At 35.8% G+C, this 22175-nt stretch overlaps 1 protein-coding gene and 1 long non-coding RNA gene across 2 annotated transcripts in view; one reads left to right on the top strand and one right to left on the bottom strand.

The window, feature by feature from the left end:
* Positions 1-22175, top strand: part of MAGI2 (membrane associated guanylate kinase, WW and PDZ domain containing 2) — a 1285084-nt gene that overhangs the window by 150423 nt on the left and 1112486 nt on the right. The gene's annotated exons all lie outside the window — the stretch shown is intronic.
* On the bottom strand, positions 12259-15732 carry LOC141373769 (uncharacterized). Its single transcript, XR_012380103.1, has 2 exons — positions 15665-15732; positions 12259-12574 (listed from the first exon to the last, which is right to left on the bottom strand). It is a non-coding gene; the product is annotated as an uncharacterized lncRNA (long non-coding RNA).

Here is a 22175-nt window from a genome sequence, read left to right as displayed (position 1 = left end):
TTTTCTCTACTGGCCTTTCCTCATCTATATATTTTCCTTCAGTGATCTGCATTATCTACTACACAGTGATTGACAAGGTATTTTGAAATACAGTTAAGGATCACTTCTGGTTAGGGGCTGATTATGCAGTGGACTTTTCCATTACCTAGACGCATGAGCACCTTGACTTCCCTGGTCGACCTATTAAACATTCCATGACAACATGACTCAGGTGTACAAAAGGAGTGTGACTATTGAATGAATTTCTTCTCAATATCCGATGGGCTCTAGGGTTTGCACATTGTGTAAGGGCTCATATTGGTTCCTTTTGGTGTTTTCTGTCACAATGAGATAGCCATAGGACTTGGGAAGCTGAGAAGCAGATCGGCACTGGTGATTTTCCAGGACACCTTCCTGGCTTGACACATAGCATTCAGTAGCAGTATCTGGGCCATGTTAAATCCAGGGATTTCTTTTTTAGGCTTAGAAAACCAGAAAGGAAGAGCTGGGAATCACAGAAGTTTTCAGCTATATACACCATCACTGTCCAAGGTTTAGAACAATAGAATGAAGCATAAAGAGTAAAATGCTGCTTATGGATGGACCTTTCCCAAGAATAACAGATAACTTATCTTTCCTAACAGTTTTAGTACAGCAGATTTTAGTCTTCCCTCTCCCCTCACCAGAGTAACTGAATAATAAGACTATATCATAAGTAACAATGTTCACAAATTCCCTGTTCACCATACTCTCCCCCATCCTTTCCAGCTCCAAATTTGTGTATGGTTTGGTGATTTGGATGTTTAATACCTTGAGTAATTTAAAATAAAACCCTATAAATGACAACTATACCCTCTACGAGATCTCTCTCTCTCTCTTCTCACTTCCCCCCCCACACACACACCAGATAAAAATCAGTGCTTTAGACATATACCTGACAGTCAATTATTGTTAAATATTTCATTATGCTCTATAATTTCATCATTTTACCTTGGGTGAAAACTGATGCTGACAATAGAGAGCATGAATGAAGAGTCTATGCCTCTCCCAGCCCCTTTATCAAGAAGGCAATATTCATACCCAATTTTGTTGATCATATATATGAGATATATATATATATATATATATATATATATATATACACACACACACACACACACACACACACACACACACCATATGTTTCAGAGATATTTTTCAGGAGAGGCAAGACAACCTGACCTTAATGTTATTCCTAATTATATTAATCTATAAGCAGTATGAGGTCTTATCTCTGGGCTATCAATTCATGATGTGACATGTTAGCCAGTGGAGTTACTTAGATTAACTATTTTTAGGATAGTTAAGTGATATTGGAAATATCAACAGAGTTCAATATGGATTTTCCCCCATCTGAATCATCTGATCACAAAATCAACAAACCAATCACATGAATCACCCTTTAAATTCTTCTGAGCATCGTTGCCAATTTCAGCTATTTTTTTTTTTTTTTTTTTAGAGAGGGAGGGAGAAAGAGTTGGGGGGGAGGCGCAGAGGGAGAGAGAGAATCTCAAGCAGGCTCCAAATCCAGCACGGAGCCTGAAGCAGGCTCCATCTCACAGTTCTGGGATCATGACCTGAGCCGAAATCAAGAGTCAGATGCTTAACTAACTGAGCCACCCAGGTACCCCTAATTTCAGCTTTAAGACATACATTCTTATTTACCAAAATTCACCATTAAAAGTAGGTTTTATAGGCATTTGTTTATTTTATTTTCTTTTTTATTGAAGTATAGGTGACACGCAATGTCACATTAGTTTTAGGTGTACAACGTAGTGATTCAACAAGACTATAGGTTATGCTATGCTTACCACAAATATAGCTACCATCTGTCACCATGCAATGCTACTGCAATAGCATGAACTATATTCCTATGCTTTATATAGGTATATGTTTTGAAACGATCTTAGAATTAATGAAAACACTTTGGCAGAGACTATCATTTTCTATACATCCTCTAACAAACTAAATTGTAAGTAAGTGGGCTCACTTTTCAATCTGTTACATTTATTACCAAAAGTACTAAGGCATTTAAAAATAACCTTTTAATATTATCAAAAGTATATTTTCTAAAGAAAACGTAATTAAAGTATACAAAGTATTTGGTATTTAGGACTGCAGAATTTGAATTATTAAAATAACAATTAAGGAGATAATCATAAATGACTTTCATGAATTTTGTTTTCCATGGGACTCTTTCAAACTGTCCTAAGTTTGGGGTTTAATGGACTCAAGAAATATTAGAAATATGTATCTATAAGTTCATTAATATTTAAAGTACTATTTAAATATTTATTATGTATTATTTAAATAATAATATTTATTACACATTTATGATATCCAATATCTTTAACAAATATGGACTATAAAAAGGTAAATCTATTTTGCTAAGAAAATTAATGTATCATACTTCAGTTGCAATGCAGTGTTTGATGTTCGGGTATTCAAAAGTAGGGTGACTGTGTTTTTATCATATTTTCGTGCTGCTTCCATAGTCAGGCACTACTACTCTGAAAGAATCTCTGTTCTTTACTGGTGACTGGAGTTCTCTTTCCAAAAACCCTATCTGATTGCTTTGGTTCTTGGATTACTAATCTATCATAGTTTCCCAGTGCTTACAAGATAAATTCTGCATTCTTCAGTATCTCCTATAAAAAGCTCAGCTGAGAGACAATGTTCAGGGAATATTATTGAAGGCACATATCATCTATCAACTTTTAATGTACTTTAAACTCTTCTCTTGGCTCCAGTGAGATTCCTGGAAGGGACATGAGCCAGGTTATCCCCTCCTGGAATCGCTAGGGGATTTTACTATGAGTTAAGCCCTCAGGTTGTACAGAAAGGAATAATAGGGAAAGAGAGATCAAACCTGTTGCTGTGTTACCTGCAAAGTGCTGCTGAAGATATTCATGATATTACTCAATTTCCCTTATATAAAATGTCATATGAAAATTCTCCTTTTTATTTTATGCAGAAGATACTCTGTGGCCCTAAGAAAATGGTATAAAGTTCCTCCAATTTTCTTACCTGTTTTCTTTTGTGTCGTGGCTCCAGAAAGGTTAAAATTAAGATCAGTCACTGCAAACATGCTGGTTAATAAGATTGTCACGTTTTACTGTCCCTTGTGATCTCGCTCCCCGGCTCCCCGCCTTTTTACCAATCTTTTTTTTTAACCTAAACAGTCAACTATCTTAGATTGGTTATAAGCCATTTAAACATTTCAAGAGAGGGATGGTTGGGACAGAAAGTATCTCTCTTTATGCAGCTTATGGGCTCTGCAAAACCTGTTCTCAACGTAACTTCCAGGGTTGTCTCCTGACAAGAGCAACTCAGAACGACTCAAGGTTTTTGCCCCACAACGGGTGCTTCCCTGCCTATCACTTCCCAGTCACAACATCCTCCTTTTCCTAAATGCCATGCCTTCTCATTTCCATTTTTCTGCCTGGGAAATTTCTAGTCACTCTTAAAAACTCCTCTTACACGAGGTCTCCTACCATAATCTAAAAGAATGCATCCTTCCTGCCAAGATACCATTATATTTTCAGCATATAATTTTTTTTTTTTTTGAGATAGAGGAAGAGAGAGGGAGAGAGAAACTACTAGTGGGGGGAGGGGCAGAGGGAGAGGGAGAGAATTCTACTCAGGCTCCCCAGCCAGCATGGAGCCTGACATAGGGCTTGATTTTACAATTCTGAGATCATGACCTGAGCTGAAATCAAGAGTCCGAGTCAGATGTTTAACCAACTGAGCCACCCAGGCGCCCTATTTTTTTTTTAAAGATTGCTATCTTCTCCCTCTTTCTTCACATGGTCTTCCTCTGTGTGTGTCTGTACCCATATTTCCTCTTCTTACAAGGACACTAGTTATACTGGATTAGAGTACCCTCGCCGTGACCTCGTTTTAATTTAATCACCTCTTGAAAGATCCTATCTCTAAATACAGTCACATTTTGAGGTACCGGGGATTAGGATTTTGACATATGAATTTTTAGGGGACACAATTCAGCCCACAAAGAGATGTTTAATTTATTTTTCTAACCCAAGCCCTAACTCCATGCCTGACATATAGTAGAAATAGTAAATATTTGTTAATTAATGTTATCTTAATATAAGTACAATTATTACTGTTATATGTATTTAAAAATACTTTTTCAATAAGTTATAAAATAACAATTTTTTTATATACCATAAAACAGCCGTAACATACTGTTTTTCTACTAGTCTCTTCCTTACCGAGTTTAGTTTCCCAGTAAGAACTTTCATAGCAATTTTGTTATACTGCCACCAAGCGACGCTTAAATGAAACTGTTTCCACATGTTCTGCAGAGTTTAAGGTTTTGCTGAGGTTGAAGATGGGACTCTTAAAAACTCTCAAAGACTCATAGTTTGGGCATTTTTACATTTTAAAATCAATTGCCCTTACTAAAACAAAGGTTTAATCAGTGTTTGTGGAAACATTGGCAGGTTATTATATAGAGAAAATATTTTAAAAATAAAATTGTATTCATAGTTCTTTGATAAAATGCCCACATGCTAGATACCAAAAACAAACCGTAGCGTCTGTTTAAATTTAATTTTGACCATCAGCCTTTCTTGAGTTCATTCAGGGAGCTATCCCCTGGTTTGTGTAGGTTTTATTACTTAATCAGCTCACACGGAGAGAAAAAGATACTGGCAGCTTTTTCCTTTTTAGGGAGAAGTGGTTGATGTTCCTCCTTAAATTTGCAGTTGGAACCTAGCAGGAATTTCAGTTGCTGAAGTAAACTGGCCCACCCCCACCTGAGGAAATTTAAGGGAAAGCTGTGCACTGAGAACCTCTAGATTGAGAACCCATCCATTTGTGCCTTCAGTGAAGAAATAGCACCCCTCAAAGACTGCTTCCCTGGCCCCCTCTCTAAAAGACAGTCCACCTACCCCAATTATTCTCTTTCTGTAATATCACAGAATGTATCACTCTGGATTTATCTTGTTCAATTAATTTTTATTAACAACATTAACAATATCAGATTTTTCTATTAGAAAATAAGCTCAGTAGCCTTTTGATTCATGATTATATTCCTGTCACCTAGAAGAGAACTAGGTATACTGTAGGTTATTAATAAATATTAATAAATGAATGAATACCATTTCATTTTTCAGAATGAGTTTAACTGAGGCTTTTACTCAACTGCCTTCCCCAACATAGTTCTTACAGGGGCAGGGGCTATAGTGACTGTGTGAATCCTTCTAGCCTCTGTTACTAGGAAGAGAATGCAAAGGGAGAGCTTAATCTATTTTATTTCACATAAAGCATGCCATCCCCATCTGTCTTGCTTGTCCTCTTCGTGACATCTCTGTTATTTTAATATCATATTTCATCAATTTGAAAAATCAGATTTTTCACATTTTAACATATCTGAAATTGGGATGCATCTTTCAGTTGATGGAAAATTGCAACCACTGTTGGGCAAGCGGTGGTTGTGACGTTCATGTCATCACCAGCACATATGCAAACTTGGTTGTTAGTCCTGGTGGTATGACTGGATGACTCCATTCTCTTGAAGTTTCAATCAAAACACTAAGGACTATTTAAGGAGGGGATGTAAGTTTTGATGTTGTAGTCTGAAAACTTCCCACTGAACCTTCTGATATGGTCAAAAAACCCCAGCAGCAAAATTATAGAATGGGTGGCATTGGCTTGGAAGAAAATCACAGAGACAAGAGTAGAGCGCTTTTTTTGGAAGTACCACGTTGTCAATCCTCTTGTGGCACAAAGGACAATATTGTACTGGAAAACATGCATGTCAACAACTCTGAGTTTAAATGCAGTCAGGAAAGTTTGACTCTGAAATGAATATTTTTAGGAATAGTTTAATTTCTCTTATGTTTTTTCATTTTCACTAGAATGGTATATGATAAATCTACATCAAAATGAGTCTAGAATGATGCTATGGATAAGTATAATATTTAAATTCAAATTAGTAAAAAATAATTTGTTATAGTTTAGTTGGCAATGTGTTTTCTTCTCGATCACATTTAAAATTATGATATTTCTAATAATGGGTGACATATTAGTATCTGTGAAATGTGATATTGAGTGTCTACCAAGTATCAAGCCCTGGTACTAGGCATTAGAGATCCCTGAGTGACAAAAGGAATATAGTCCCTGTCCTCATAAAGCAAGCTTCGCCTCACTAGCCACAATACCTCCCCCACTTCTCATACCCAGAGGTAAATGAAGTGCTAGTATAAGCCATTACTCGAATTTGTCAAGACATATTACATAATTTTGGTAAAAATAAGATATCTATTAATCATTTTCCATTGGCTCTACCTTGCCTGAAGGAGTTTTTAAAGGGAAAATTGAAAAACGATGGTATGTTTAGCAAACAATATGCTATGAATATTGTAAATAGTCATAACAAGTCACTCAGAGTTGTATTATTTATTATTTCTTCCTTTGGATTTATTGCGTGTGATAGCAGTGATTGTTTTATCTTTAAATAACTTCCTGTCTTGATTTCATACTTCAGTGCAATAATGTATCCTGTAATCTTTGTCTTTTCCTTCCTTATCTGAACTCTCTTCTTAAAATATATAACAGTTCTTTGGCATCAGGATGTAAGAAATTAGCTCTCAAGTTTCTAACTAATGGATTTCCAATTAAGCTTGTCACCTTTTTTCTGTTTTTAAAGTTTTAAATTTTAAAAATTTCTGAGAAAGTTGGAATTGCTGTTAGATTTTATGGCAAATAAACCTCCATCAAAAAGAGATGTTTTCACTCTCTAGAGAAGTTTGTGACTTTCACCCACTAAAAATATCTAGCAAATCTGAATTTCTGAGTATTTTAAAATATAGAACAATTAAATTATATGATGGCTTTATCAAGTCTGTTACAATCTACTATGTTCAGAGAGAATAATGAATAAACTCAACAAAGTGTCCAAAGCTGTCTATTAGGTGACCTCACCATACATTTGTTATTTTCTATGCGTAGAACTCTTTGAAGGCAGTGGTCTTCATATGCATAGCACCCAACATAATGCTTAGAATGTAAAAGACCTCTGAACAAGTGCTTATTCATCACTAAGAGGCCTTAAAGAGTTCCTGAGTATGGGCTTTGGAGCCAGAATGCATAGATTTGAACATTGTCTCTGTCACTTGACCAATGGCCTTGCCTAAGTTACTTAACCTCCTAACCCAGATCCTTCATTAGTCAATGGGAGAATGATTATATTAACTCATAATGTTGTTATTGAAGATTGAACTAGTAGTGCATGGCTTTACATGCATTTAGCTACAAAGCCTAACACATAAGTGTTGGATAAATGTCATCTACTATTGTTATTATACTTGTTACTATTAATATTACTTGAGAAACTATATAGAAAATACAGGAATTCATGCAACAACATTTAGCATGCTTCATGAATGAAAACTATCTGTCAAGCATTGGTCAAGATGCTGGAGTTTATTTAAAAAAAAAAAAAAAAAAGATGCTAGAGTTTATGTTCCAGGTAAGAAGTTAGGCAATAAAGAAGTAAACAATAAATGGGATGTTTTCACATACTTGCAAGTACTCCAAAGAAGATGAAATAGCGTAATCTGACGGAGTACATCTAAGGGATGGAGGGGGTAGGGTTTTTTGTAACATACTAGATGGCAGACTTAACAAAGGCCTTTTGAGAAGGTGACATTAATTAATACTTAAATGATAAAAAGAAGTCAGGCTTGCAAAGATTTCAGGAAAGAGGATTTCAGACAGAGGGACTAGAAAGAGTGAGGGAGCTGATATAGGAACAGGCAGAGCCTGTTCAGGACTAGAAAGAAAAACAATGAAGCAGTAAAGAAGTTGAAGAGCAATAAGATAAATTCAATGAGGAGAGTAGGTGTCCACCTACAGAAAATATTATTATAGTCTGTAATAGGGAATTTGAATTTATCCAGAGTGCAGTGGGAAGTGTTTTAAGCAGCAAACTACACTGGAGGTTATAACGAGCCAAACACAGCAGTGGCAGTAGAAACAAAAAGAAGCAGACAACTTAATATTGATGAGAGAGTAATACTCCCCAAATTGATTCTCAAAGTCAATGCAATTTTTAGTAAAGTTCCGACTAGCTGTTTGGCAGAAATTTACAAAGTGATCTAGAATTCATTTGGGGATCAAATTCCTCCCTGCCTTGTGGACCCAGAATAGACAAAATAATCTCAAAAAGAACAAAGTTAGAGGATTCACATTTTCCAATTACTAAACTTACTATAAAGCTACAATAATCAAAACAGTGTTATACTAGCAAAATAATACACTTATAGAGCAATGCAATGTAACAGAATCAAGAAATAAACTCTTACATTATTTTTGACAAAGGTGGCAAGACAATTCAAAGGAGAAAGAACCGTATTTTCAACAAATGTTTGTTGGATAACTGATTATTCACATGTAAAAGAATGAATTTGGACCTCTACCACACACCGTGTGGAAAAACTAACTAAACATGGATCATAGACTGAAATACAAGAGCTAAAACTATAAAACTCACAAAAACAATAAATTTCAAGACTTTGTATTAGACTAACTTCTTAGACATGACAGTACATCACAAAAAGTAATATAGATAGACTCCATCAAAATTTTTAAAAATTTGCTTCAAAGGACACTATCAAGAAAGTGAAACGTCACGCCACAGAATGGGTGAAAATATTTGTAAATAATGTATCTGATAAGGGATTTGTTCCCAGAATATATAAAGAGCTCTTACAATTTAACAATAAAAGATAAATAACCAAACTAAAAAATGGGTCCAAATAGACTTTTTTCCAAAGATAACATACAAATTGGCAGCAAGAAACACCCATTAGTAATTATGAAAGGAAAATACAAATCAAGAGGTGCCTGGGTGGCTCAGTCAGTTAAGCATTGACTCTTGGTTTCAGCTCAGGTCATGATCTCAGGGTCCTGGGATCAAGCCCTGTCAGGTTCCACGCTCAGCAGGGAGTCTGCTTGAGGATTTCTCTTCCTCTTCCTCTGTCCCCCACCCCTCTCACATGCTGTCTCTCTGTCTCTAAATAAATAAATAAATCTTAAAAAAGTATACATGAAAGATTTTTTTTTTAAATGAGGTGTGCATTTAACTAAGTAGATGAGGACATCATTAATTAAGCTAGAAAAATGTAAGGCAAATAAAGCTTGGGGTAAATATGAAGAGTGGTACATTTTTAGTACCAATGGACATATAGGTGGATATATCCCATAGGTCTTGGAAAAATACCAATTTGTAGCAAAAAAGAGAAAACAGGGCTTAATAATTATAGCCTCATCTTTATAACCTGCCCATTCAAAAACAGAAAGAATATTTTTAAGTGAATATATATATATTTGCAATTGCATTAACTGTATTAAGATAACAAAAATGGTTGAAGTTTGGTTTAAAAGGTAGGTGGTGAATTTAGCTTTTGATATGTTGCTTTTGGGGTTTTTATGTGATACTAGAATATGAGTTGCTGAAGACAGGTACTATATGTAGTTTGCTTACCATTGCAACCAATAATAGCAATAATGATAGTATTCTTAAAGCTACCAAAAAATTTGTTCAATTAACAAAACCATTTGCAAATATGCAGTAGGTAGTTAAAATATGATTCTAAAGCTATAGAGTTGAATTGGGGCTGGGGGTATAATGTTTCTACTGTCATCCTAATTTTAATAACCAAAAGTCTTGTGAGAGGATAGATCACTTAGGGAAAAAAAAATGGGCAGAATTGGAATTCTCCCCAATATTTAAGCAATAGTTAAATGAAGGAGAAACTATACCCCAAATTGGATTTTCAAAATTATTTTCTTAAGTTCTTGTTTTCTCAACAGTAAGACAGAAGTTACTTGGTGCAGGCAGAAATAAAAGAGTGAACTAAGACTTGGGAAAATTGTTTTAAGGTTTCCAAAAAATACACTGCAGAAATAGAAATTATATGTCATTCTCTAAGTGCTATGGGATAATCTAAATCAATTCCCAATGAGATTATCTTCAAAACTAGATGGTCTCCCTGGTCTGTTCCAGTGGACTGAGTTGAAGAAATTTATCCACATTCTTATTCTCTTTTTACCACTAAATCTATCTTTGTATCTTTGCCTAATAAAATCAGGTGATCGATATGCAGAGAGAACTGTTACTTCTTATATTAGTGGCCATCAATAATAGTCCATCAAAGAAGATTGTATGGGTGTCTGATCTGTTACTTAATTGATTTCTCTATTTCAGTGATATGAAGTACATATTAAATTTCATGACCTTGTCCCAAAGGTGTTAGCAGATATTAAACACCCATTCCATTGAGACATGATTTTCTGATACAGCAAATTTCACACTTCTATAAGCTATGAAAGATGTTAACAATTGCTGCTCTCCCATGTAATTCTTAGTAGTGTTATTATTTCACATTTGGTAGTTATGAAAGAGAGGGACAGAGACAGAGAGAGAAAGACAGAGACAGACAGGCTAGCTTACTGAGGAGCACATACTGTATCTAGACAGAGCCATGCTTGGGGATAGGGAGGAGATGCCTAAATGCCTAAGAGATCTGCATCAAATAGATGCTCTGCTGAGGAACAGAAGGCTGCATAAGCACATGGGCCTGGGACAGCTCAGAAACAGTATAGTAGGATATGAAAGAGACACATGTGTGATGTTTGATTTGCCAGGAGTCTGTACATTTGATTCTAGTTTCAGTTGGTTCCAAAAGCTGTGGCTTTGCTGTTTGGTAAAGGTCTCTGTGCCAGAGAGAGAAGCTCAAGTCTAGCAGCTCATATGGTATCAGAACAGTAACAACTTAAAAAAAAAATGCCTATTAATTCTTTCAGTATAATTTGCTATAGGCCTATTTTTGGTGCCTGGTAAAGCACCGAGCCATCATCTTTCCTCTGTGGGTCACAGCTCTACGTAGTATAGCCATCACTTTAAAGTAGGTAAAGTCCATTGTCTCCTTACCTTTTCTTTTTGATTTTTTTTACGTATTTGTTTACTTCTTTGTGGAGCCCAAGTCCCTTAATTTTCCTACAGTCTCCAGAATATCTGAATCATGACCTTGGTCCTGACATCAAACCTTATCAACAATAATTAACAGTTGGTAAAATGCTGATTTCTTTTACTATAAAATTCTAGAGAGCCTGGGTGGCTCAATTGTTAAGCGTCTGCCTTTGGCTCAGGTCATGGTCCCAGGGTCCTGGGATGGAGCCCCGCATCGGGCTCCCTGCTCAGTGGGGAGCCTGCTTCTCCCTTTGCCCCTGCCCCTGCTTGTGCTTGTCTTCCTCACATGTGTGCCCACAAAAAAATAAATTAATTAAAAAACCTTTATCATAAAATTCTAATTCTAGAATGTATCCTAGGAACATTGTAAGATATGTACAGAAATCCATATGTAAAAGGCAGAACAAAGTAAATGGCCTTAAAATTAAATGTATTTATTCAAACAAATCTGGGCTGCATTAAGTATAGTGGACTAGTAGTGTTAAAAAAAGTTATTTCTCCAAGTTAATAATTCTATAATTTACTCTATTCTTCTGCTCTCTGTTTCCACGAATAGCATGTGGCTACTGGAAAGGGATCTCAGTGAACATGAACATCTTAAGGAAGGTAGAAGCCCTGTAGAAGGAAGCTTGCACATTTATTAACAAAGAGCCTCATTACTCTTCTAAACCAGTACTTCTCAAGCTTTAAAGTGCTTAAGAATTACATGGATATTTTGTTAAAAATATAGATTCTGATTCAGCAAGTCTGAAATGGAATCTGAAATTCTGTATTTGTAATAAACTCCCAGGTGTGACCAATGCGGCTTGTTCAAGAACCACACTTTGAGAGCAAGGTTCTAAAAAACCCATATAAGAAAATGTTACATCCTTCCTTGCTGTCAGCCATGATAGGAGAATTGTCAGTTTCAAGGAAACTGTTAATCAGTCTCTCATTGATAATCTCAAGGAGGAATCAGTGACATGCAGGGTTGGTTTGGTTTGAAGGTTTCATATGTGAAACTGATTGAGGGGGTAAGGACTTTGGGACAGGGATTCCTAGACCCAGACTGGTCTGCATCACAACCGAAGAATAACTGAAGTCCCAGTGATAGAGCATGTAGCCCAAAAACTTTTTGTAGCCCTAAGAAAAGAATCCGCATAATTCCATTCCAGCCTTGTAAATGAAGCGAATATTCAGTTAAAGACAAGGGCAATGTTGTGTGGTCTAGAATACAAGCTCTATGGCATTGATTCATGTCATTTATTTATTTATTTATTTATTTATTTTTTACTCCCTCCTTCCCTCTTTCCTTCTTGGAATAGTAGAAATTGTGGTTGGTGAAAAGAGCAAGGGCCTTGGAGTCTGATGTGCCTTGAGTTAAACCACTGGCTTTGCTGTTTAAGGGTGGAGAATGAATCTGGAACGGGCAAACAACATATCACACATTTTATTTGCGAGAACTCAGTGGGTGGGGTCTTACAGTTCAGTTGAACTTAGGGCCTTTATCAAGCCTCTCTGAAACTAGATCTCTTCTGTGTTAAATGGAGATACTATCCAAGTCATTGATGGTTGGTTCTGAGAAAAAAAGGAAATGATAAATATAAAACTTCTAGCAAACACTTAGTACTATATGTATACTAGTTCCATTTCTTCTTCCATTTAATGCCCTAACACAATCCTTATCTGAAAAAAAATTCAGCACACTTCCTCTTCCCCTGGCTTCTTCTGGGGTCTCAGATTAAATGCATGTCATTTCTTTCTGGGGGAAGCCTTTCCTTTCTCTTCCTGCCCTCAGCCCAGTTAAGTTAGGGGGTGCCCACACCTGCCTCAAGATCACCACTGTAGTTTTGCTTAATTGACTCTCTTCCTCACTAGATCCCCTTAGGCCAGAAGACTCTGACTGTCCTGTCATTTTTGAATTCCCACTGCCTGACATACAGCAGATGTTCAGTAAATATTTTTTGATTGAATAAATACATTAACTTAATTTAGCCCCATTCTGTGACTCTCTGAATAACTCCTGTGGTTATAAACCCCAGGCTGAGATGTTTAAAGACTCTTCTCAAAAGATCATCTCCGTCTGGGAAAGAGTAGTTCTCAGAGTATCATTGATCATTCCTTTGTGATATTATTTCTGCCCTTAATTATAAAAGAAAAGCATATATAAGCCAGTTGGTGAGTCTACTCCTTGCAGTAAAATGTATTGCTATCCACATTAAACCAAGGACTCATGGCTTCAGTGTTCTGCTTGTCTGAAGATAAGAAAAAGGGAAGGTGCTGCATTTGATAGAAAACACTCTCCTCTGTAACCCTGTGGGGCATTGTTAGGAACTTGTTGCCTAAAGCAATACACTGGCAGATTCTGACAAGGTGTTTGAAGGCTGTTTTAAATCAGAGATAAACATCAGACTGTGAACTGAGTAGGTTTTTGTCAGGCATATTGGAGTCTGATAAAAATTCTTAAAAAATTGGTTGTGTATAATAGAAGACATGAACAGTCAATGTAAGCACACTTTTGAATGAAAGCCCGATTTGGAAATGTGAGAAAAAGATTTTTTTATAAAGTCTTTCCTTGATATGTTTAAAATCAAACAATGCTGTTTTTTTGTTATTACAACAATGAAAGTGCTGCTATTTTAATAATTGATATTTAAAATGGCACTTAATTTGTTTCATGCAACTAGCATAAGGTCACCTTGTAAAAATTCCACCTAAAAGTAATTCAGCATACAAATATTTTAGATGCAATATACTTTTTTACATGGATAGAATTCATCTTATAAAAGGTATTCTTTTCCTACTTTCATAGCATTTGTATTACTTTATTTTCACCTTCTTGGTTTTGATAAATTATTACCAATCCAATAGATTAGGCAATTTAGAATATGAGATTCTAAAGAGAAGAGTTTTTTACACATATAATAATGTTAATGTGTGTATCGGAAGATAGAGTTGTTAAAATCATTGAGGGCTATAAACCAAGTAAGAAGATGCATTTGGAAATAATTCAACTATTCCTCATAGATTGAATTAAAGGATGCAGAGATTTGTTTTTATTCTGTAAGAGTAATATTTCTAACTGGCTTATAGAACAGTCTTCCTTTGTTATTTTACTACTTTATCTCAGATTTTTTCTTCATTAAATGGGAAGTTTAAAGAAATAATGAATATTACACTATATGAGAGTAGATTAACCTCATGAAAGTCAAGAAATGTTGGGTTGAGTTTATTGTAGTTCTCTTTGCTTTTTTGTTATGTAGAAATTAATTTAAATTTTTTTTGTCATTTAGACTGTTCCAAGTGCATATTTTTAAATCTAAATTACAACTTAATAAAATCAGAGAAACGGGAATATACATTTTATTATTCAATTCATGTTTTACATATACACTTAAATTTTATGGCCAAAGTCTCTCACACTCTACCAGAAAGTTCTGTTTTGAGGATGTTAGAAATTTTTGCCAAAATGTAACTCTTTTCCCAGCTTTTCTCTCCCAGTCCTATCCTGGTGAAATCTTATATTATCATTATTTAAAAATATATAATGATAGGGGCGCCTGGGTGGCTCAGTTGGTTAATCGACTGCCTTCGGCTCAGGTCATGATCCTGGAGTCCCAGGATCGAGTCCTGGGATCGAGTCCCGCATCAGGCTCCCTGCTCGGCGGGGAGTCTGCTTCTCTCTCTGACCCTCCCCCCTCATGCTCTCTCTCTCATTCTCTCTCTCTCAAATAAATAAATAAAATCTTTAAAAAAATAAAAATATAAAAATATATAATGATAAATGAATATACACTCATTAAATTCAGTCCATACAGTTGTATATAAAAATCTTCTGTGAAGATCTGGGGACTAAATGTAATGCCAAGAGAGTTTTTCCTCCTACCCGTGAATAGCACCCTTTATCTTCCAGGACACTTACTGTACTTTTAGTTCAAAAACAGGGGCCATGCTTAGGGGGACAAGCATATATTTGCCTGTATGAAAATAATTCAAGTGTATGTTGTAGATGATTATTACCTGGGTAAATGCCACAAAATACAATTGAACACTGAAGTTATTGATTTTCTTAAATCAGAATTAACTTCTAAAAGAACCTATTGAGATTTAAATAATTTAAACTATTTTAATAAGAATGATAGTTTTGTGACTTGACTTTATCATTGCATCAATCTATTTGGTGTGGGGGGGGACAGATAGAAAGAGATCTAAGGAAATAGATTATGAATAGGAAGGTGAGAAATTGGAAAAAGCCAGAGTATGGAGCCACTGTTAAAACTGTGTGATCTGGCACGACAAAACATTTGGAATCCTCTAGTAGAAACTGGTTAAGGGCAGAGGCTATACTTTATAGATTTTTACAATGGATGTCTATTTGTAAATTTTTAGTAAGGGCTACAAGTTGATATATGGGAGTAAGTTGGGTTCTGAAAAGTCTATCTACCATAGAGAAGCTTGGTAAAAACTAACTTGACCTGCTTCAACCTAATATTTTCCCTAGAGCTGACTTTATTATAAGATATAAAGGCTCAGAGACAAATTAGATCAATACACCTTTGAAAATAACAGAAAAGCCATCTCAAAGTGGTTTAAGCAATGAGAATATTTATCAGTACATAATAAGATGTTCAGAAGTAGGTAAATCTACTAAAACCTGAAGTCATTTACCTGTATCTTTAAGAGCAAAGAAACTTTCCCAAAGCCTCCTAGCCGACTTCCTTTCAGGTCTCATTGGCCATTATTATATCACATGTTCTATCTGAGCCAGTCACCAGTAAAAGGAATTTGATCACCATGATTGGATTCCGCCACTTAACGATTAGTGCTGAGGCCCACCTTCTGTGAAGGATAAGGCCTCTCCCAAGAAGGTAACCAAAATCTAAATCATATTAATATTGAAGAAGAGGAAGGAGTGGAGTGGGTAATGGCTATGAGGTATCTAAACAGCAATGAATATTATACAAACAATTAAATCATATTTATCTCTTGGTCCTTCCAAAGATACTTCCTGCTTTATTATTGTTTGAGAAAGTTGAAATTTAAGAATTTATGGTTACAAAAATAACTACAGTGTTTGATGCATTTATGTGTATCTCCTTGACATTTATACCTCCAAATAACTTTTAAAATCTGTGGATTAGAAGGACTTTAAAGTAAAACCCTATCCTATTGGATTATTGAAATTTCTGAACCTTGAGGGATATATAATCCTACAGATATTTTGGCTTCAAGATTCAGAAGCAAGAACACACATGATTATATTTCAGAAGCTACATTTCACTAAGATTACAAAAATCAGTAGCATATTTAAGCTTCATGTTACAGAAAATAGAACATGTTCAGCCATTTGATCACATCTGGGATTCTTTCAAGCATATGCCTCTTACGCAGTAACCTATGAATCCCTTTTGTTCACAGCTTCAGGCTCTGATTTTGGGAAGTATAATATACCACAAAATAAGTTTAGAGTCAGAAATTTGGGGTTAAATCCTAATTCTACAGCTTAACTAGCTGTTAAACTTCTATAATTCACTTAGATTTTGGACTTTCAATTACCTCAAATTACCTGAGATACCCCTGGTTTTGAAAGAAATTTAAAATGAAACCTTTGTCTGTATAAAATCTTGTGAGGGCCCAGGTCTTTATGCTACCTTGCTGAATGATTCTGTCATGCCTATGAAGACTCTGCTGATGAGCAAGGAGGAGGGGGTCTCTTTATCTTTTTTTCTCTTGCATTGTCTTTTTTTATTCTTTTATCTGCGTTTTGCTATGTTTTTGCCTAAGAAATGTAATAGATTGTATTAATTTGAAAATTACTATCCAAGCAGCCTCCAGAATATATCCTCAAGCTTCAGGGAAGTGCTTTTTCCCCTGTTTAAAAAAAAAAAAAAAGGCAACAGTATAAAATTACATCCTTTCTTTTCTACCTTCCCCAGTAGTTACTTGCCCCAAGGATGTAGGTGAGAAGCTATTTCCAAAGCCATCTCAATACCTAAGAATAAGCCCTTTGTATCTCTTCTCATCTGGAGGTTATAAATGCAAGCCCTATCCAGAGTTGCTGACAGTTTCACTTTGAAGGTTCTGCCACCAGAGGGAACTGAAGTTTTAAGATTTTACAGTGCCTCATAGGTGCTATATATTCCTAATAAAATACAAATTCCTTAATGAGACTACAGCTATTTAAACTTGGAAATTTTCACACAAAATTTTCCGAGGAATTGTGTTAAATATATTTTACAGCTTTTATTAGTCATTTTATTCTAAAGAAAGAGATCTCTTTAGTGATTCCTTTATTCACATAGATTCCTAAATTTCTACAGTAATAAAATTCATGCATCAAAAAATTTATAGTGGAAATAATTGGGGGAATCATGAAAAAAATAGAAATCTCATAGGAATGATAAAAATTATATATGTATTATAATCTTCAATAGAAAGTGGGAAACTGATTTTTTAAATATTCATTCCAGATTTAGACAACTCTAACTCCTTTCATATTATACAGTGAATAAGTTATATAGTATATAAAACTTGCCAAGAATATCACTAGCTTAAATGATACTACCACAGATCTGTTGAAGATACCTACACTGGGGAACATGGCAGACATTCTGATACAGTGTAGCAATAAAAGCACAAACCTGCTTTTTCTTAAAGTTTATTTTACCCAGGATACTTCCAAAAGACTTCTACAGAGAAATGGTTCAATCTAAATTTGCAGTGATGACTCAGCAATCATTTTTATGCTCTATTTTTTGGTATTAGAACCTTTTGCCCTCTTTTATATTTCAGTGGTTTTTGCTTTTGTTTTGTTTTGTTTTTTAATGTGTAATACCAGCATGAAGCAAAATGCAAGGAAAAATATGAAGATCACTTTTCAGATATCAAAGTAAACTAAGGTTGTAGCATTAAAGACAGATTTTACCCCCCCTTATTTTACAAGTTTCTTTCAATATATGTCCTGGTGTGGTCTCAGGATTACCTACAGCAAACTCACCTGCGACTACTGTTCAATATTTAAATTTCTAGCTTCAACCCTACATTTACTGACTCTACATTATGAACAAGCAGCCCTCAGGTGGTCCTCATGCACACCAAAGTTTAAGAACCACTATCCTAGAAGATCATTTAACTTCTTAAACTCTTACCCATCCCTAGTTCTCGGCTATCATAATTTTCATGGTCAGCACACATTGACTTCTTTAGCTTATGGACTTCACTGCCTGCTTTGTCACCTTGATGTGTATAGCTCCCAAGTGTACATTTGTAGACAGATGTGTCACCTATTTCAAATCTCGTTTAAGGCATGTTTTCTTGGAAATTCATTCTGCATCCAAGCCTTATTTTCATTCTTCACTGTGTCTTCTTGTCACCTTCCAGCACCATTGATTGTATTAAAGAAAACTATATTTTGCATCATTTCCCCATGAGTCTGCCTACTCCTTTAATCTTACCCCGACCCATTGTATATGGAAAACCTTCCTAAAATGTCTCTCATTTGTTATTTCTCTTTACAAAGATTTCCTGATGCCTCTTACAACTTAGATTCCATTGTTCATACGTAGGTATCTTTATGTTATTTATAGTCCTCCCAAGACAAAATCTCAACCCCATTACCTGACCCCTATAAGAACTAGATTAATTCCCAGTCATCTCAGAAAGTGTCTTCTAGGGTCCTCTCTCCTAGGTCAGTATTTAAATGTTCACAGGTATGGGGTGCCTGAGTGGCTCAGTTGGTTAAGCATCTGACTCTTCATCTCAGCTCAGGTCTTAATCTCAGGGTCATGAGTTTCAGCCCCAGATTGGGCTCCTCACTGGGCGTGGAGCCTACTTAAAAACAACAAAAAACAAAAACAAAAATAAAACCCCAAAATGTTCACAGGTGTATATGTATCTTACTAACTGTTCTTTAAAAGCAGAGACTAAGACTTATTCTGTTTCTGAACATCCTACATCATGTAGCCATGTACTAGGTCTCTAGAGATTGCTCAATACTGGTTGATAATTAAAGCTATGCAAAAAATTGATAACCTTTTCCTAAATTCCAGATTACATATAGAAATGTACTCACTTTGGGGTGCCTGGCTGGCCTAGTCAGAAGAACACAGAGGGTTTGAGCCCCACATTGGGTGTAGAGATTAATAAATAAAATAAATAAACTTAAAAATAAAAGAAATGTATTCATTTAATGTCACCATTTTCATTGTGATCCCAGTAGTATATATTTGGTACCAGTGGTATATGTCTGGTGTGCATTAGTAAATTTAAATCAGTGCCTTCTAAGACTTCCTCATTAAAATTCAATGCTGGGACTAATTAAATTAAGCCCCAACCGTTACAAATTTTGTATTATAGTAAATGTCAATTTCATGTAATTCAAACTGAAGAGGTTGAATCAAAGGTGCTTTTTGGCTTGAGAGGGCTATCAATTTACTTAGTGAAAAAAGCAGATGCCCTGGTGGAACACAATAACGTTCCAAAATAATCCACTTTTGACAAACAACTCTGTCCTTTCAGAGGAAAAGTAGCTTGGTTTACAATGACAAACATCAGTACATAATCCCTCTGGAGGCTCTGCCCAGGTTGCAAATGTGTTTCTCTTGTTCAGTAATGACAATATGGAGTATGATTGTCATTTTGGGTAATGGACGGAAATCAAGAAGGCATAGGGCTTTGGTTCCTTCAGAAAGACATGACTTGGCTGAAGTAGAGAATTGACCAGACCCAAACAGTCCAATCTGGGGAAGACATTCAAAACACAATGTGACTAGTTACCAAAAATATAGAAATAAATGAGGAGATGTTTTTTGGTAAGGGAACAATTGTGTGGAAACTCAGAAGAAGCCAAAGAATCAGAGTCCTGAAAGAGGAGGAATAGTAGGAGGAAATACCTTCAAGAGGAGCCAGAACCTTAGAAAGACTTGTTCTTTTAGAATGAACTGAGAGCATCCTGTGGAGGTGCTACGGGATTTAGTAAGTGGTGCTGGGCAATTTTTGCTGGCTCCCAGCCAGTACATTGGCTCATCTTTTCTCTGAGTGCCTGATTGACTATTTGCTCATTACAAACTGTTTCATTTCTCCCTACTCTGTCTTTTTTCTAAATCAGAGAATGTCTGAAAAGTAGGTTTTGTTATCCCTATTTTACTGATGAGGAAAAAAAACAATATTTATATAAATTGAATATTTTTTCCCAAGCCACATAAGTAGTAGCAGGTAGGAGTGAGATTCAAACAAGTTCCATTTGACTCCTAAAGTAGTGCTCTTTCTTTCTAAGTCCACTGCCTATAAGCAACGGTGGGATTCAAAATATTGCACATTAGGGACCACATTCAACCTTTTTATTGCTAATGAGATTCATTAACAATATACTGGACTAGACAAGATTAATAATATACAAGGTAAAATGTGGTTAGTACTATAAAAGAAAAACTGCACCAGACCAGTTGAATAGGCAAGGAAGACTTTATTCAAGACTATTGCAGTAAGAGAGAGAGATTCAACTCAGATGTGCTGAGACAAAAGGTGACAGGATTTTTGAACACTGGAGTAAGTTAATGGGAAAGTACTGGAGGATGTTAGGGGGTAGATTGTTCAGTGTGATTAGGCCATCTGTGTTTGCTAATTGTCACTTCCTGTTAGACTCTTACTCTCCCACAGAGACTGGGGGATAGGACAATATCTACTTCTATGATTACATTTCAAAGGGATACTAGTTCCTTGAGAATTTCTGGGTTGTTGAAGATTTACATCTCAAAGGATAAGAGGGACACCTGGGTGGCTCAGTTGGTTAGGCGACTACCTTCAGCTCAGGTCATGATCCTGGAGTCCTGGGATTGAGTCCCACATGGGGCTCCCTGCTCGGTGGGGAGTCGGCTTCTTCCTCTGACCCTCCCCCCTCTCACGCTCTCTCTCTCTCTCTCTCTCTCATTCTCTCTCAAATAAATAAATAAAAATCTAAAAAAAAAAAGAAAGACTTTACAATTGCAAGTCTTCTAAGTGCTCTAAGTAAAGGTACTTCAGGGAACAGGGAACTATAATTAAGAAGAAACCTATCTAAAGTTTGGTTAAGGTGAGAGGAACATTAAAACAGTCTTGACCAATACCTGTTATTAAGTATTTTAAATACCAGGCTGAGCTACTTAAGGACAGTATTTTTTTAATTCTTCCTTTTATCATTATAGTGTATCATTCTCTTGTATACATTTTAGATGTTTAGTGAATGTGTTGAATAAATGAAAGAATGAATGCGTTATAGCTTTAGCTGAACTCTGCTGGATACCAATAATAATTGAAAGAAATACGTTTTTCTATGTAGCAAAAGTGATCCCTGTTTGTAATTATGTCATTTTGTGTTTAGATGCCCTGTGAACCATGACAGTATTTCCTAAGTTGGTTTCTCATGGAAAACTCTGTGGTTAAATTACTTTTCTTTGCAGGAAGAGATGTTGATCCATGTTCAGATAAGTTTGGAAAATGCTTCTGTTGGAGTTTCACTTTCTTTATTAGTACTCTAAGTCTTGGGGCAGTCTTAAAATTCTGGGTTATTTTATAGTAAACTTTCTTCCCCAATTTTTTTTTTTTTCATGTTAAACAACACTGACTTGCTGTGGTTCTGTGTTCAATATAAAACAATCTGGGAAGTGAAGAACTTAATGAAAATTCTTTCCTCTATGATGAACTTGTGATTTAACTTTTATCAAGCACTTACTCTGCATTTGTCTGAGCGCTCTGAATTACTACATGTCATCATCACTAATATGATTAATATTTGCCTTCTTCAGTGGAGAAACCAATGTTTATAGTGCTCAAACAAATAACTCAGTTTACACACAGTATTAAGCAGCAGACCTGGGATTCAAACGCCAGTATCTTGCAAGCTTAAACCCTTACACAGTATGCACTGGTATTCAAAACTACAGTTCCCAGACCAACAGTATTAGCGTCACCTGGAAACCTTTTAGAAAATCTTGGGCTGGGGCACCTGGGTGGCTCAGTCCGTTAAGCGTCTGCCTTCGGCTCAGGTCATGATCCTAGGGTCCTGGGATTGAGCCCCGCATTGGGCTCCCAGCTCAGCCGGGAGCCTGCTTCTCTGTCTGCCCCTTTCCCCCTGCTCACTCACGCTCTCTCTCTCTCCCTGTCTGAAATAAATAAACAAAATTTTAAAAAAAGGAAAAAAATC

This window comes from Callorhinus ursinus, unplaced genomic scaffold, assembly GCF_003265705.2.
Source record: "Callorhinus ursinus isolate GAN/ISIS: 27379988/994484 unplaced genomic scaffold, GSC_fseal_2.0 scaffold12, whole genome shotgun sequence".
Classification (NCBI taxonomy): Eukaryota; Metazoa; Chordata; class Mammalia; order Carnivora; family Otariidae; genus Callorhinus; species Callorhinus ursinus.
Note: the sequence above shows the minus strand (reverse complement) of the source record. Positions and strands in the feature narration are given on the sequence as shown.